The following is a 17,870-nucleotide window of genomic DNA, read 5'->3' on the forward strand; positions in this document are numbered from 1 at the left end:
AGATACAAGTTCAGCCTTCAGCCTTGCAATTGGGTTTTCTTCTGCACTCCCTCCACCACCGGAGCACAGCCCCAACCTATCCCAGGTTTGGGGGCCCAGCCAACATTTTTCCTCCTTCCCAAACACCAGGTGTTGTGAAAGGCCAAGCACATCATTTTTCCATAAGGATGCGCTTCCATCTGCTCAACTTTGAGGAACGTTAATGAGCCTTTGAAAGCAAAGCTGCCAAGTCCCAGAGCTGTTCTTCCTCGCCAAGCAGACTTATCTGCTTTTACAAGCACGGATCCTCTGGGGGCAGAGCTAGTGTTAAAGAGATCACCTTGGACAGACAATGCCAGCAACTGTCAACCAGGGCCCTTTTTTGGATGCTGGTCCAGCCGACTCAGCAGAAACCCAGGGAGTCATGTGGAAGAGAGTGAGCATGCCAGCCAGCCCAGCTGGGAAGAAGGGAAGACAAACAGCTTGGGAAGCATTCATCCTGGATTACAATTCATGAACTTTAGCCATCTCTCCTGTGCAGCCAAAGGGCAGCCAAGAGCCAGAATGCAACCCCCCCTCCCAATACAGCAGAGATGGCAGTTGTAGGACTCACAGATGTTGGTCCCTCTACTTGGCCAGAGTACCAACAATCACATCCTCTGAATAACAACATGAGGTTGCTTTGGCTTAAGCACAAGTGTTTTGGGGAACCAGGAAGGATCATGGAATGAATGTAGCACAGCAGCTAAATGGGGTCCGAAGAGCAAAAATGGTTCATGTCTAATAGGAAAGAAAGAAAGAAAGAAAGAAAGAAAGAAAGAAAGAAAGAAAGAAAGAAAGAAAGAAAGAAAGAGAGAGAGAGAGAGAGAGAGAGAGAGAGAGAAGAGAAGAGAAAGAAAGGAAGGAAGGAAGGAAGGAAGGAAGGAAGGAAGGAAGGAAGGAAGGAAGGAAGGAGAGGGAGATGATTTTCTATTTGATCCTAAACTTCTGCCATTTGGAACTCCCTGAATGCTTTCTGTGAGTTAATATGAGAGTATGTTGGGCAGAAGTCACAGAGGGCAGAAAATTCACATACAGTAAGTGTAGTTTGTATTTTCCCAACCGCAGCCTTCAGAGGTTCTTGATGGTGCGAACAATTAATCAGTGGAACGACTTGCCTCCAGAAGTTGTGGGTGCTCCAACACTGGAGGGCTTTAAGAAGAGACTGGACAACCATTTGTCTCAAATGGTATAAGGTTTCCTGCCTAAGCAGGGGGTTGGACTGGAAGACCTCCAAGGACCCTTCCAACTCTGTTATTCTGTTACTGTGACTACTGAATCCAAGTCCTTGTGCCTAAAAGATAAAATGTCCCATCTCAGCCTTTCCGTGCCTGTGTGTCTGCAGCCAATGTCTGGAATTCAACGCCTACAGTTTTCAGACTGCCCTGCCATTAATGCCCACACACATGGAAGGTGCCCAAGCTGGGGAGCGCTATACAGCCAGACACAGATTCATTGCCTAAACCTGGAGTGAGCCAGTTTTTGTTGGCCAGGAGGATGCTCCATGTTTATTGTGAGAAGGTAGCTGCAGTGGATTAGGAAAGGGTGCCGAGGGGATGGGACAGAGGGAAGAAGAGGCTGGGCAGGAAGGAAGGTGGGATGTTTTTCTTGTACTTTTTAACCATAACCAGCCGCTTTTTAAAAAAAAACGGTGCTACTGTTTTGCGTGGCAAAAAACCAACATCTGGCAGTGCAGTCTTATGAGGCTCTTGGGGCTGTAAAAAGAAAAGAGAGAGAGAGGTTCGACTGCCACAGCTGGCCCTTAGCCACAAGTTGTGGGCCCTGCTTAAAGCCAGAGTCCTCCTTGGGCAGTGGGAAAAGTGGAACCCAAGGGAAAAAAAGGCTACTGTTGATTTTATGGATGTGTAAACTCTGTGCTTATGGACACCGTGGGAGGGAAACAGTGCCTCTCTCATCAACCTCTATTTTCTTAGAGGCAGTTGCTTGCTCCCAGCCAGAGATAATCCATTGCATCCGCAGATGTACGGCGTGATTGTTCCAGGCTGACTGCAAACAGCTCCCGGCTTTGCCAGCAAGTCTCTTTCCCCCTCCACCTACCTCCTCTTGTTCCCCCCCCCAAGCCAGGATCAGCTGCTTTCCTGCTTTCTAGCCCCTTCTTCATCACTTTGATTGATTGAGGACCGTTACCAGGCTCCTCTGTCAGGCACAAGAGAGGCCCTTACACTGTGTTCCAAGATGGGGGGATTGCAAAACACAACTCCTTTCAAAAGAAAAAAGGGGTGGGGGAAAAACCCCACAATATCCTACGTTTCTTTCAGTCCCGTTCATCCTTTCTCCTCCTCTGTGTGGTTTGTAAGATTTGCTTGCAGTCTCTTCAGGCTGAATTTCTTGGCTCAGCCAGAGAAAAATGATGGAAAGAAAGCTCCAGAAATTCTTCCAGTTCTGGCTTCTCTTTTTGTTTGCTTCATGCACTGCAATGCGGTCTTATCTTCACCATCATCATTTTCCCCACGGTGTAGTGGGTAAAAGTGTGTATTTATTTGTTTGATTTCTATAGCCATCCATCTCAACAAATTGACTCTGGACGATCACGATTCAAAACATACACTACAATGAAAATGAAAAAACAACAACCACATTTTAAAAATAGTAAAAAAAACACAGTAAAACCGTAAACAAAATTATTAAAATGTCTCATTCAAAGAACATCCAAAAGCAAGTTAACAATATAACCAGGCGTGTCTGTGGAGATTCTCAGTCATCCAGGTCATACTTGTCTCAAAGATGCTTTTTCAAAAGGCAACAGGACTGGGTTTGTTTGTTTGTTTCCCTTTGAGGAAGAAGAACAAAACGTTTCATTTCTCATCCAAGAAGCTTCATCAATTGTGCGTGTGTGTGTGGGGTGGTGGTGGTGGTGGAATGGAAGCATAGCTACTGACAGTTGAGACTGGGGGGTGGGGAATGGAAGGATAGGTTCTGCCAGGAATATAGCTAGGAGGCGAGACTCTTTGGCGCATGTAGCACCCCAGGTTCGGGACCATAGCCAGGTCTTTAAAGCTTTATGGAAGGCTAAAAGGGTTGAAGCCATTCTAATCTCTAAAGGAAGGATGTTCCACAGAGCAGGTGCCACCGGGGAAAAAAGCTCATCTTCTAGTCCCTGCCAGCTGACACTCTTTGGCTGATGAGATCTACAGCATGCCCATGCTATTTGACCAGGTTGGACAGGTAGAGACTCTGTAAAAAAAGGCAATCACTCAGGTACCCTGGTCCCAAGCCATGGTTAGCTAGGAATGGAGAGATCACAAAGTCTTATTCCTCCTCAACCAGTCCCTCCTTCTCAGCCCAAGAGTCTAGTGGGGAAGGGGCTGGATTAGAAACAGTCCCAGATCCAACTGCCTCCCTTTGCTCTTTTTCGCAACATTCTCTGCACTTTTCTTAGCAGTGGAGATCCCGCACCAGTGTGGTCACCCTAAAAGCAAGTTACTAGGAGTGCAATTTTGTAGCATTCTCCTCCTATTGGTAAAACATTTCTCCATAAGTACCCCGGAATTCAAGATCCAAACTCTCTGAAGATATCAGGTGGATGCTTTTATAGATCCTAATATGTTCCGAAGCATTCTGAGCCTTGGTTGCTCATGATATCCAACAGGCTCTTTTTTATATAATAGCATCCCTAGTGATAAATATTTATCGTATTTATATTCTCTACTTTTCCCCAGATGCTCAAGTGGCTGGTTAAGAGGCCTTGAAATGGTCTATTATATGCACTTTTTTGCCATTCTCCCTATTATTATTATTATCTCAGCTCCATTCCCAGCTTGTTAATGTGGTTTTAAGTTTGCTTTGATCTCTCATTTCTGTCTGTCTGTCTGTCTGTCTGTCTGTCTGTCTGTCTGTCTGTCTGTCTGTCTGTCTGTCTCTATCTATCTATCTATCTATCTATCTATCTATCTATCTATCTATCTATCTATCTATCTATCTATCTATCTATCTAGAGAGACTGCTTTGGGCGTCTTGGTTTTATCACCTCTGTTATAAAAATTAATAACAGATGGTCTTCTGTCCAGAAGGGGGCTTCTCCTTCCTCTTGTTCACCAGCTGATTTCTCCAAACAGAGGCAGAAATCAAATCAAAAGCAAAACTACATTTCTTTTTGCAGTCCTAACATTAGCTTTGGGCATTGCAGAATTATTGGCCCTGGACCCCTGCATTCTTCCTCCCTTTTCAAAGCTGGAGAGAGCTCTTGGTTGCCCAGACATTGGACAAGGAGGCACATTCAGACATGATTTACAGCCCTTTCTCCTGCAGTATTACGCAGGGCCCATCTGTTAGACGAGATAGTGCTGGGTTTTTTGTTTTTTTCCAAGGCTGGATTTATTGTTCCAGCACCTTACCTGGGAGAAATGTCTCTTTGGTGACTTGCCTGATCAAAGTTAAACCAGGGCATTTATTGTATCTGCTTTCACAGTTGCAAATGGAATTGTATCCCTCCCAAGCCATAAAACTGAAATATCGTCCTTTGAGAGAGTTTCTTGTGTACTCTGCTTTTGTCTGTGGATTTCAGCTACCGACCTTGTAAAACACAGTGGAGTGATGCAGGCTGGCTCTAAGAGCCATTAGAGAAAATGAATGGTGTCACCAATCATTCTCCAGAATTGAACTTGCAAGAAGGTTGCGACTATACCTCACAGGATTTGCAATTGTGTCCTCTGAATAACAGCATAATTGCACTGGAAGGGACCTTGGAGGTCTTCTAGTCCCACCCCGTGCTCAAGCAGGAGACCCTATACCAGAGTTTCTGGCATGCTGCAGCCTGGTGCTGGTCCATGGACCAGGGGTTGGGGGTTGGGAACCCCTGCCCGATACCATTTCAGACAAGTGGCCATCCAGTCTCTTCTTAAAGACCTCCAGTGATGAAGCACCCACAACTTCTGGAGGCAGGTTGTTCCACTGGTTAATTGTTCTCAGTGTGAGGGAGTTTCTTCTTAATTCCAGGTTGCTTCTCTCCTTGATTAGTTTCCATCCATCGTTTCTTGTCCTGCCCTGATGATACATTTTTTTCTGAAACGTCTTTGCTTTGCAGAATAATTTGATGGACCATGCTTTCGCTGAGGTGACCGTACTACATTATTGAGCATGGGGATCTCTTTTTTGCATTGCCCATCTTCAAATGTGTCAAGATGTCGGAGCAGGCATTTTATAGCAGAGAACCAGCATCCTTAAAAGTGTAAACTGTACACACGTCTGTGCAGAAAGAGATGCATTCCCTGGTCTGTTAGGAAGACTTGCAGCTTAGAAAAGGCAGCTGATGCACAAATCTTATTCTGTGTTTCTGAGGACTGGTTTTGAGAATACTTATAAAGATTGGATGGGGAATTCTAGGAATTCTAAGTTCTAATTTTAAGTCCATACATCTTAAAGGCTCTGAGGCTGAAAAATGTTGCTTTGGAGCAGGGATGTCCGACTTTAAGACCAGGGGACCTCAACTCCCAGAATCCCTCAGCCAGCCATGCTGACTTGGGAATTCTAGGAGTTGAAGTCTCCAGGTTTTAAAGTTGCCAAGGTTGGAGATCTCTGCTTTAGAGCGTCAAAGTCTTCACTCATGTATGTCAGTCCCTTTACAGTGTGGAGAGCGGTTCAATAAAATAAACCACATTGTGAATGATCAGTGTGGTTGTCTATTTAATTCATTCACTGGGAGGTTTGATTTGAATAAGCCCGCTCTGTTTCAGCAATATCATATTATTCCCCTTCTAACAATATTTTCAGCAAATTGGGTTTATTTGTTTATTTAAAAAACATATAGTTCTCCCAATTTATTCTCCCAATTTGCAATTGTTATAGAAGTTTTGGCTCTGTGTTTCTTTTACACGTTCAATTATTTCTGCAGTGTATGTAAATGTAGATCTTATTGAAATGCAAGTCACCCTGCTTAATTTCCTTTCCTATACAAACTTCACAAATGTATGTTCTTTTTATATGCAATTCCATTTAAAGCAATTGAGTCCAGCAAAGATTGGCAGATGGCAATGGATTCTGTTGAAGCTAATACATTCTGCTGATTTCATCTAGAAGGAAGGAAGGAAACAATTCATGGCAAAGTTGTTTGTTTTGCAACTGTAGTGATCATTTCCTATTAACTCTTCTATTTGCAGATCTGAACTATCAAACCACGACAATTTTCTGTGATGCCCAAATTGGGAATTGCAGTTTATCAGGCCCAGGAAACCAAGATTTGTAAGCTAACAACAAACTCTTGATTCAAGCAGTCTTTTTTTTCTCCTGGCTTCTAGTTGCAATTAGCAATAATATCCATGTTAAGTATCATTTGAGATTCTCTTTCCTAGCTTGTTTGGACACGTATGCAAAAGAAGAACAGCTGAAATGGATGCAGTCGGGCTGGATATGTTGAAATATTGTGCACCACTTTGTAATCTATTCAACCAGTATTCATGGCTTAAAACAATCCTGTCTGGGATTGTTTCAGTTGTCCTACATTATCCCAATAACATTAGTCACCATTGTTTCCATGCTACAGGCATATCGCGATGGCTCAGTGGTTAAAGATGGTGAGCTTGTCAGCTGAGCTTGTCTGCTGGATATGGGGTGAGCTCTTGTTCCTTGCTCCAGCTCCTGCTCACCTAGCAGTTCAAAAGCATGCAATGCATGCAAATGCAAGTAGATTAATAGGTACCACTTCAGGGAAGGTAATAGCATTCTGTGCACTTTTGGTGTATAGCCATGTTGGCTACATGAACACAGAAAATGTCTTCAGACAACACTGGCTCCCTTGGCCAAGAAACAGATGAGCACTGTGCCCATGACTGGACAGGGAAACCTAAACCTTTACCTTAGATCAGGGTTGTCAAACTGCCATCCCGCGGGCCGGATGCATCATGCCGAAACCGCACCCACCATATTCCCGGCAATTGAAAAAAAAAGTCACGATACATTGCGACACGTCACGTGACGTTGCAAGCTTGACACCCCTGCCTTAGATCAAAAATAGAATCTTCCCAACAGTTATTCAAGGCAAAAGCCATCCCAAAGAAAGGATAGAAAAGAAATAAGGCTGACTCCAGCTAAAATTTGTATGTTGGATGACTGCTGCTGCTCAATTTATTACGGACCCAGATTAACCTGGAGAAACCATGCCAGAGAATTATTACAACTTCCTAACTTGCATGTGAATATTTGAGCATCCATTCTTAAAAAGCAAAGTGAGTGGTTGATAAGCAGAGTGAACATTATGTCTCTGGCATCCTCCATTCATTGCATATCTAAGATAGTCCATAGTGGTTCTGGAATACTGAGAAGATCACCAGAACAAGTTACAACATGTGAGAAGGTAAGCAACTTTTGCCTTGACTGTAAGTAAAGGTAAAGGTTCCCCCACACATACGTGCTAGTCGTTTCCAACTCTAGGGGCCTGTGCTCATCTCCGTTTCAAAGCCGAAGAGCCAGTGCTTGTCCGAGGACATCTCCGTGGTCATGTGGCCAACATGACTAGATGCCAAAGGCGCACGGAACGCTGTTACCTTCCCACCGTAGTGGTCCCTATTTTTCTACTTGCATTTTTACGTGCTTTCGAACTGCTAGGTTGGCAGAAGCTGGGACGAGTAACAGGCGCTCACTCTGTTACGCGGCACTTGGGATTTGATCCGCCAAACTGCCGACCTTCTGATCAACAAGCTCAGCGTCTTAACCCATTGAGCCACCGCATCCCTTTTTGCCTTGACTGTAGTAGTATCTAAAAGAGAGAACTCCTAGGGAACCATGTACCGTAAATCCTTGTCATCAATAAATTATTTACCCAACTAGTGAAGTTTGGCAAATGGACAGGAAGTGAAATAACCCTTTCTCCCTTTCTCTCTCTTTTTTGCTCACTGTGGTTTGCTTCCCCAGCTCATGTCAAAGCCCGTGTGGTACTAAAAATTGACAGGAGTCTGAGAAATAATTAGAAACCACAGGAAAGAAACCACATTCTCCCCTCTGCTGTCTGACTCCTTTCCTACCTCTTAAACCAGTGGAAAAACAGCAATGCTGCTGTGGGGAAGTGTTTAGCATAAAATCTCCTGGTCCAAGCTATGCCTAACTACATCCAGCAGGGAATGTCAACCTTTGCTTCTTATGACCATGAATAACTTCAAGTCTCCTCTTTGAAGCCTAGATCTTCTTTGATCATGATGCCCTGGAACCCAGTTGGAACCCAAGCTTATTCCCAACTAAATCCAGCAGGGAATGACAAGTTTTGCTCCTTATGGCCATAAATAATCTCAAGTCTCTTCTTTGAAACCCCACAGATCCTCTTTGACCATCATGCCTGGAACCCAGTTGGAACTCAAACTTATGCCCAGCTATAAGGAGCAAACACAGCAGGGATTGGCAATGTTTTCTCCTTAAGGCCACAAATAACTTCAAGTCCCCTCTCTGGAACTGTCAGATCCCCTTTGTCCATGATGCCTGCAACCTAGCAATAGACTTTCCAATCTTATTAAGATAAGAGACGCATAAGAACTGTAGTGGAAAAAAACCTAAAATGGCAGATATTATATTTCTGTCCCACCAAGTGTGATTTCTTCTGCCCCCCAATATCAGGCTTGATTTTGGACTTCCACTCCTGTGCATTCCTCATCTTGAGCAAACAGTTTGCGTGGTGATGCTTGAAGCAGGTTGTTTCATTAAAAAGCTTATTTGGAGTTAGAGGATGTTTTAATTCTAGTTGAATGGATGCCCTTTCCATTTGTCATGAAGATTAGACTGGGAACATTCCGACACTATTAGTCACACGGCTGTTGGCATTCTGTGGTCAACACATTGGCTTAGCCCATCAGGGTTAGAGGTATCACTGCCATGACCACATGACCAGGCAGAAAAATGAATGCCATCTCTACTTGAAGGCTTTTATTGATTTTTCCTTTCTCCAGCTTCATCGGAGCATTATTTTGGCTATACTTTCTTACTGTTTTTCTTCCCAACTATCCACGTATGTTAAAACACTGAATTGTTTCTTGGTGTGCTGGGTTCTTTCCAACATCTCTCAATATAAGATTGTGCTTGAATTAATGCACCCCATCACTGGCAGTTTGGGGAGTTCATCCTGCAAGGAAATATGCATAAAAGTGATCTTTTATCATTTTATGATGTAGCAGGATTTTCTTAATATAATATATTGACACAATGGTTATACAGTACGTAGTACACACAGGGGTGTGACTAGTAGATATTTTCAGCCAGGTTAAATTAGTCCAGACCACAAATTAAATACGTCTGGTAAAATCATCTACAATTATAGTGCAAAAGGGCCTAGATAATTAGTGCCTTGCTCCAAATTGCATCCTCAAGGGAACACACACACACACACACACACACACACACACACACACATTCTCATAGTGTTCCAAAAAGTACATATCCCACTGTACCCTGTGTCAAAATGATAAAGTGAAAAAAGAACAATTTTCTCAGCAGTTAGCTCTTTATGGGCAACATGGTGTGCTTCTTTTATTATCTATATTGTACAGTATTGTTCTTGTGGCATAAAAGGCATCCCAAATCCTGGTTTGGCTGATGTGGTGGCTTGGATTTTTTTTATAAATATGCCCACTATTCCATAAAGATATTTATTATCTTTGAAATGGAAGTCATAAGCAGGCATATACATAGAATGAAGGCTATTGCAAAGCACATTGGTTTGTGCTTAAATTGTAAGCCGCCCTGAGTCTTCGGAGAAGGGCGGGATATAAATGGGATTAAAATAAAAAATTTATCAGCTTTGTTGTGTTGGCTTTCTCAAACTTTCTTTGGGCGTTTTCACTATATTTGATGTGGGTCTCAACATAAGAAAAAGAAATATAGGATACAGGATTGCAAAAACAGAAAAAGGAGAAACAGTACAGGGAAGTGGAAGAATGTAGCAAAGCAATCCACCCTATAGGTGGAGGTAACTATCCTTCCTACAACTATCAACTATATTTATGTGACGTTCTTCCAGATATTTGAAGAGTGTTAACATCTCCAAGTCTTCTTCTGAAAGCTAAATATTTCCAGTCACTTCAGTTTCCTTTTATAGGATTTAGGTTTTAATTCCCTAATCATCCTGGTGACCTTTCCATGAATCTGTTTCTGTTGATGCCCAGAACCAAACACACATTCCAAGACAGATCTGAACAAAGCAGAATCAAGTGGAAACTTGTTTCGACAGGTGTAATGTGCAGCCACATCATTGGATGTCTCATATTCAGTTTGCAATCAAGTACTATTTTAAGATCATCTTCACAAAGGTGGTTATCAAGGGAGATATCCTGTTTCCTGTGCTTAAGCATTTGATTTCTGTCAGATGTCTTTTAACCAGCCCTTCTTTCCAACTATTACAATGGATTTTATTTTCTTCTTTTAAAGTATCTGGCTGTTTCACTGTTCCACCCAAATCTGATAAGCATCCTTTCCATCCCCTTATCTAGGTCATTAATAAATATGTTTAATAAAAACAACCTAGAAAAATACAGGGTCAAAGATTGATTCCTGCAGCACATTAGTCCCTCCACTTCAGTATACAACTCATCTGGAGGGCATGAAATTGGGAAAGACTATCCTATAATTTATTTTGGGAGGAGAGAAAGCATGATAGAACAGGTAGTGGCTCAGATGTAGGACGTACATTTCCCATGTAAAAGCTTTCAGATTCAGTCTTTGGAAAGTAAAGTTGGGAAAGTTTGTAGCAAAAAATATTCAGTTACATCTGTAGTTGTATAAATGTTTGTAATTTAAACAGAAATTGAGGAAAGTGCCATGCATGGAATAGTATCATCTAGTAGTGATTGGCGATGATTTTCTGGAATTTTAGGCAGAGAGATTTTTCCAGTCTTATTTGAAAATAGCAAGGATGGAAGCTGGGATATCAATGTCTTGTCAAGATTACTTGTCTGGATCCTGGGGACCAGCGGGGACCAGTACTGGAAACTCTTGAACATCCTGGGGCAGATCTTCATGGGCATTATAGCCTATAAGTGTTATTGCTTCATTTATGGATCACAGGACTTCTCTTTCAGAGGATCCTTTTCCCTATTTTTTTTGTCAGAAGGTTCAGACTGGTGCATATTTACATAACAAAACCAGATTAAAAATATGGAATTATACGGTGATGGATTGTCAAAACCATACGTGGCTCCTCTTTTGCTGCTACTGTGCTACTGTCTTATGTTCTTGGTCTAAGAATGGTGGATCTTGCTTTGTATCAATTCCTGGGTGCCCATGGAACAGCAAGTGTGTTATGGAAAACAACTGGGCAGAATATCTGTGCAGATGCTCAGACATTTCTCAAGTGTCCCCCCACTGGGGGATCCACTGGGGCTGATAGCGCCTCATCTTGAAACCCTGCAGAGGCAAAGGACGAAAAGTGGAGGCCTGAAGCAGCGGAAGGAATGTCAGTAAACACTCTGCTGTCCATGACACACGAAAGAAAAGAGTTATCTGCCCTGTGACACTAAAATAGTAGCTCCTTTGCCCTCTGGATGGGAAGAAGGGGGGGAAAGGGGGAGAAAAAGCAAACCTATTAAGCTTCTGACTCTTTGTGGTTCAGTTCAGCAGAAAAAAAACCCAACCTTTTTTTTTTAATTCCCTGGCCATGGTGAATAGGCATTTGCCCATTTCCTTTTCATGAATCACAAAACCCACTTCACTTGCTGGGCAGCTCAAGTTGTCAGAGAAGAGGGTACATTTATTTGAAACAGCATGAGCTGCCTGTGAAAGTCATTTCACGCCCCAGAAATAAATGTTTACCAAGGACAGGATTCATCAGAATCCAGCATGGTTAGCCACCACCATTTTTATGTTCAGAAACGGCATATTCAAAAATCACCCAGGCCAAAAACAACACAAAGTTAAGAGTTAGAGACTTGGTTTCTTCTGCATGGATGTTCGTAACCTCTTTTATGGGCCAACTGGAAAATGGCTCCAATATCACAGAGAGATGACTGTTGACTAAAGACTAAAGAGCTTTTGCCAAGCGAAACCCTTCAGATACTGTAGCTGAGGGATTCCCAGCTCTCCAACATCTAACGGGCATCCAATTGAAGAGGTCATGGTTAAGATAGGATAGATAGGATAGTTACTCGTCCCAGCTTCTGCCAACCTAGCAGTTCGAAAGCACATAAAAAATGCAAATAGAAAAATAGGGACCACTACGGTGGGAAGGTAACAGCGTTCTGTGCTCCTTTGGCGTCTAGTCATGCTGGCCAGATGACCACGGAGACATAAGCGCTGGCTCTTCGGCTTTGAAACGGAGATGAGCACTGGCCCCTAGAGTTGGAAACGACTAGCACGCGTGTGCGGGGGAACCTTTACCTTTTACCTTTACTAGATAGGACAACTGCTCACCCCATATAAATATACTAGAAATAAATAAATAAATTATAAATAAATTATATATTATTTATTGGATTTCTATACTGACACTCCTGTCAGGCACAAATAATCAGATCACACACTAAATTCTAATTCAGAAGCCCATAAACAAGAATCTAGTCAACTGATGGTAACACTAATTTGGCACTAGGTAAGAGTCAACGGAATTCAAGGGGGGGAGGGGCTGGACTTGAATCGCTTGTGGCAACTTAATGACTCCAGACTGATAACTCTCTTAACTCTGTCCCTAGGCTCTGCCTCTGCCTCTTCCTCTCCTTCAACTCCAACTTTTCTCTCAAGAGACTCAAGAGATCTGCAGAGATCTGCCCCCTATCCTGAGAATAAGAACTGAATTGGAAGCTGAATTTTATTCAGTGGCTCTTCTTAAATAACATAGCCCGGTGAATTCCTCTCCTTGTCAATCCAGAGGCTTTCATGGGCTGGCAGTACTTGATTCAGGATGACCAAGTTGTCTGACTGGCAGCCTTGGTTTTACTCTTCCTAGCTTCCACAGAGAAGGCTGGGTGACCATTAAGCACATAATGCAGACACAGCCTGCTAAGGTTCAGGAAAGAGGGAGGATTTTAATCCCAGCTTCCTGGATCTTTGACACATTGCCCAAGTTGACCATGCCTAGCTCTTCAGATGTTTCAGAAAAGCTACTTCTTGTAACCTTAAACAGTGTGACCAATGAGCCTGATTCTTGATTAAAATGCATTATACTCAAAACATACCAGGTGATGGGTTTCTTTCTAGCAATCCTAAACACTAGAGTGTACGTACAACCTAGGGTGGTTAGTTCTCAGTTCAAAACAACTTAGGAGACAGTTTTGTAACCACTAACTGCAAGCTCTTGTGTTATCAGTGTAGAATCCTAATACTTTGCAGAAAGGCCAATAGGAAGACAGAGGGGGCTATGCCCTAACAAACTTCGAGAAATAATTGAATTTTAGATGGGAAATAGTTCACTTGCTGGAATTCTTGAAACTGTTCCTTTCTTCTCAACAAAGCTTACTAAAGAAACTCTGTAATTAAGATACATAGAAAAAAATGATTGTGGGCTGGGGTGAAGGCTGAAGAACGTGTCTCAACCTATATGCTCCAGAAATATATGTGCCCCCTTTAATCCCAAATCATGGGCCAGATACCTCTAAAATTACAATTTTTGAGGGATGAAAGGAGGAAGTGATAAAATATATGTCATAATCTTAACTGGGTTTTAGAGATGTAATACAATGTAATGGTAACTAAATTTGGTTAAATTGTCCTGCTGTTTTCTTTCTCCTGGTCCCATCTACTTTTTGCGTTCTCATAGCACACAACTCAAAGGCAGAGTGCAGTTCTCAATCTCAAACAAATGGTCTGATGCGATAACCACTTCCTACAACCACTTCCTTCAACTATTTCCTACAACCACTTCTTACAATCACTTCCTTCAACCACTTCCTTCAGACATTTCCTAAACTGTTCCTACAACCCCATGTAGGAAATACTCATTACCCAACATTTATGGGGGTTAGGGGTTAAATGAGTTTCCTAAGAATTGTATCCATCATGGCTACTTATTCTGGATTCTAGGTTTGTAACTCCTGGACTGTTTTGAAATTCTTACGTTTGGAGGATATCTTTAGCTATACAAAAATACTTCCTGCGTTTTCCGGTGGCCTGGGTGCAGGTTGTAATTTAGGTGTGTTAGTATTTATGGCCCATGAACAAAGCTATTTAAAGCCCTGCCAAATAGGAACTGCTCTTTAGCAGAGACAAACATAGCCGAGGGCAAGGTGCAGCCAACAGCCTTTGGGATGGCTCTCCACCTCTGGTCTGTGTTTGAGGGTGAAGGTGGTCCAGGATGGGTGAAAATAGAAGCAGAGTCAAATACCAGGCAGAAGTCAAAAGCTCTGCTATCTGATTAGGGAGTATCGATGGAGGATGCTTTCTTCCCCTACATCAAGGCATCCATAATCCTGGTTCAGCCTTTTACTAGTAAACAGAAAGCAACTGGTCAGAGTCTCGATTAACAAAGCTTTCCATATGAGTGCCCTCCAGTCTTGTAGAGTGGACATTTTGGGAGCAGTAATCTCACCACCCTTGGAGACCTTCAAGTTAGAAGGGTGCTTTCGCCTGTTGGAGAACAGGTGGCTGACTAGTCACTGAAAGTTTATTAAGAAATGTGAGGCTGTTTCAAAGCATTTTTTTTAAAAAAATATGTTTTTAAAATCCAATGCATTGAAAGAAAGAGTGCAGCAAAGAGCAACAAAGATGATTAGGGGACTGGAGGCTAAAACATATGAGGAACGGTTGCAGGAACTGGTATGTCTAGTCCAACAAAGAGTAGGAGTGACATCATAGCAGTCTTCCAATATTGGAGGGGCTGTCAGAGAGAAGAGGGGTCAACCCATTTTCCAAAACACCTGAGGGCAGGACAAGAAGTAACGGATGGAAACTTATCAAGGAGAGATCCAACCAGAATTAAGGAGAAATAGTATAGGGTCTCCTGTTCAATTTCACTGGTTAATTGCTCTCACTATCAAGAAATTTCTCCTTAGTTCTAGATTGCATCTCTCCTTGATAGGTTTCCATCTGTTGTTTCTTGTCCTCTCTGTTGTTCTTTGCCTCTTATGTTTGTTTTCCTTTGTTTTAATTAGTTCATTCTATTCTTTTTGTTTTGATAATGGTGTGCTGCCCCTACTTGGGAATCAGGAGGCATTTAATTTTAAAATTAATTAGTTAATTAATTCACCAATTCTGTACACAATTGCAGACTATTGATTGGAAGCTAAGAACATGAGATTGGAGATATTTAGATTCTCAGTTCCAGCTTTCTACGCAGACAGCGTGTTCTATGTGTTCTCATGGGAAGCTTTGTGGACCATTTCAGGAGCCAAAAGTTGACATCTGTATGCATCATTAACTCATAGCTTCCCAAATGATGTCCACTGGACACCCTCCCCCCCATTAAAGATATTTTGTTTAATTGTTAAATCTTACAAAATATTCTGCTTGAAATGGTGTGGGTGAGAAAAAACAACATCTTGTAAGATTTTATCACCTTCTGAACCTTGGGCCATTTTTTAGAAAATGATTTCTTATTAAATGCAATAAAAAATATGAAGGCAAGTACCTTTACAGATCACCAGTGGTCCCCACAGATTTATATTGATAGGGATAGATTTGAGATGATAAAGAAGATTCCCTTAACCCATATCATCTTTCCAAGCTCTGATGGACCATTGAGTTATGAACTGAAAACTGTATGATGATATACTTCACACTTTCAGAAAGAATACCAGGGCAGATGTGCTAGGGACCTCAGAGTTCACAAGTTCTTTTGATAGCCACTATCCCCAGGAAAAAAAAATGTATCAGATGAATGGTGTATCTACCGGATAAACAGCACATTAGTAGATGAAGTTTGGCAACTACTTGAAAGCCTTTTGTAGCTCTTTGTAAGAAGGGGAAAAACCTTTAAAATAAGAGAAAGGTCCATAAAGACTGAAACAGTCATGAGGGAAGAGTTTGAGGAAACCCCCCAAAAAGAAAAAGATGAGCTGAGTGAGATGTCTGGGAAGATTAGCCTTGGTGGAGCAGTGGGCTAATGCCTCCTTAAGTAACACCAGCTGCCTGCAATTAGTGCAGGTTCACATCCCACCAGGCTCAAGGTTGACTCAGCCTTCCATCCTTCCGAGGTAGGTAAAATAAGGACCCAGATTGTTGGGGGCAATAAGCTGACTTTGTAATAATGCCGCTTTGGGGGGGGGGCGAAAGCCCTAATAAGCAGGCATATACATAGAATGAAGGCTATTGCTAAGCACATTGATTTGTGCTTTAGATTGTAAGCCGCCCTGAGTCTTTGGAGAAAGGGCGGGATATAAATGGGATTTTTTTTAAAAAAGACAAGTGTTATGTTGTCAACTTCCCTTGTCTAACCATGATGCCAAGAAATAATGGGAGATAATATCTGGAGAGCATGGGATTGGGGGAGATTGGGTTTGCATGTGTAATTGGAACCAAAGATTATGAAGTCCAGAACGGACTTCTGGAAGCGGCATCAACACAGAGAACCGGTTGCTCACATATTTGAATCCCACCACTGGTTACGTTCCATGTTATTGATGTTGCATCAAGGAATCTGACTAAAGGATCTTTATTCCATTCTCTTCACTTGAGCAACCAAGGTGTGGCATTTTAGTTACCTTGAGGAAGTTTTACTAGAACTTCGTTTTCTTAATCTGAGCACACTCTTTCATATTATTTTGGACATCCTAATGAATTGTTTTTGGATCCTCGCTGTCATAGTCAAAGTTGGACCCAGCATGCCAAAGCCAAAGATGAAAACTGTAGAAGTAACAGAGACCAGAAGCAACAGCAGTAGCAGTTCAAGGGGGAATTATGGATGATAGTCCATTGAAAAAAAAAAGAACCAACCCACTGAGGATCTTAAACCAGGATTTATAAAACCTTCCAAGGTAGAAAACTACTAAGTTGCAACTGAAATCTAACAGATCAGCCACAGGGAAACCTCAGAAATCATGGAGCTCTCCAGTTTATAGGTCAAATCCATAAAATGCCTGAGTTTTTGGCTGACTTCCTTAGGCACTCTAAAATGGGCTCAGGATTATGGTCTCAGGGGCAGCCACCAGAGCTTCCAGCTGGCACTGAAGCACACATGCTAACCTTCTCTAGCAGCAGACACAGGATGCTTGGTTAAGCTCAAACTTCTGGATTCAAGCCAAGGAAACATCTGGCCAAATTAGAATCAATCATAAAGAACAACCCAGTCTGGATGGATCCCAAAGCTGGGGGTGGGAGGGAAGGAAGAGGGAGAGGGAAGTAGAGAGAGAGAAGGAACTGTCTCATCCCAAAACTCTGCAGGGTCAGAAAAGCCAAAACATAATTCTTGCTGTCATGGGGAATGTGTGCTCTGCAGGCACAGATGGAATTTACCTGCAGCCGACAAAACCCTTTTAATTGAAAGAAGCAAAGGAGGCTTCCATAGATGGTTGAATAGCAAGCACACACATGGCATAATTGCTTGCTTTGCTAATGAATGAGAAATAACTTTTATTCGAAATAATTGAGTTTGAACCCTGAAATCCAGATTTTTTTCTTAAAAAAAAGATGTTCATCTCTCCTTAATCCATGCTGCTAGGATCCTGAGGAAGGATCTGAGGCAGGGGTCCCCAACCCCTGGTCCGTGGACTGGCACTGGGCCTTGGCATGCCAGAAACCAGTCCATGCAAACAAGAGAAGCCCCATCCATGGGATGCAGGCAGCATGCAAAATCACGCTCTTTCCAGTCTGTGGAAAAACCTCTTCCCCTGGAACTGGTCCCTGATGCTGAAAAAGTTGGTGGACACTGATCTGAGGGACACCAGAAACCAGTAATAACCTCATTTGCAAATCCACAACTTTTCTCAGCAAATGAAAGATGAAACATGTTGCACGTTTTAAAATTAAGTTGCTAAAGGCTTTGATTTTTGACAGTT

This window comes from Vipera berus, assembly GCF_964194415.1.
Source record: "Vipera berus genome assembly, chromosome: 8".
In the NCBI taxonomy this organism is placed as follows: Eukaryota; Metazoa; Chordata; class Lepidosauria; order Squamata; family Viperidae; genus Vipera; species Vipera berus.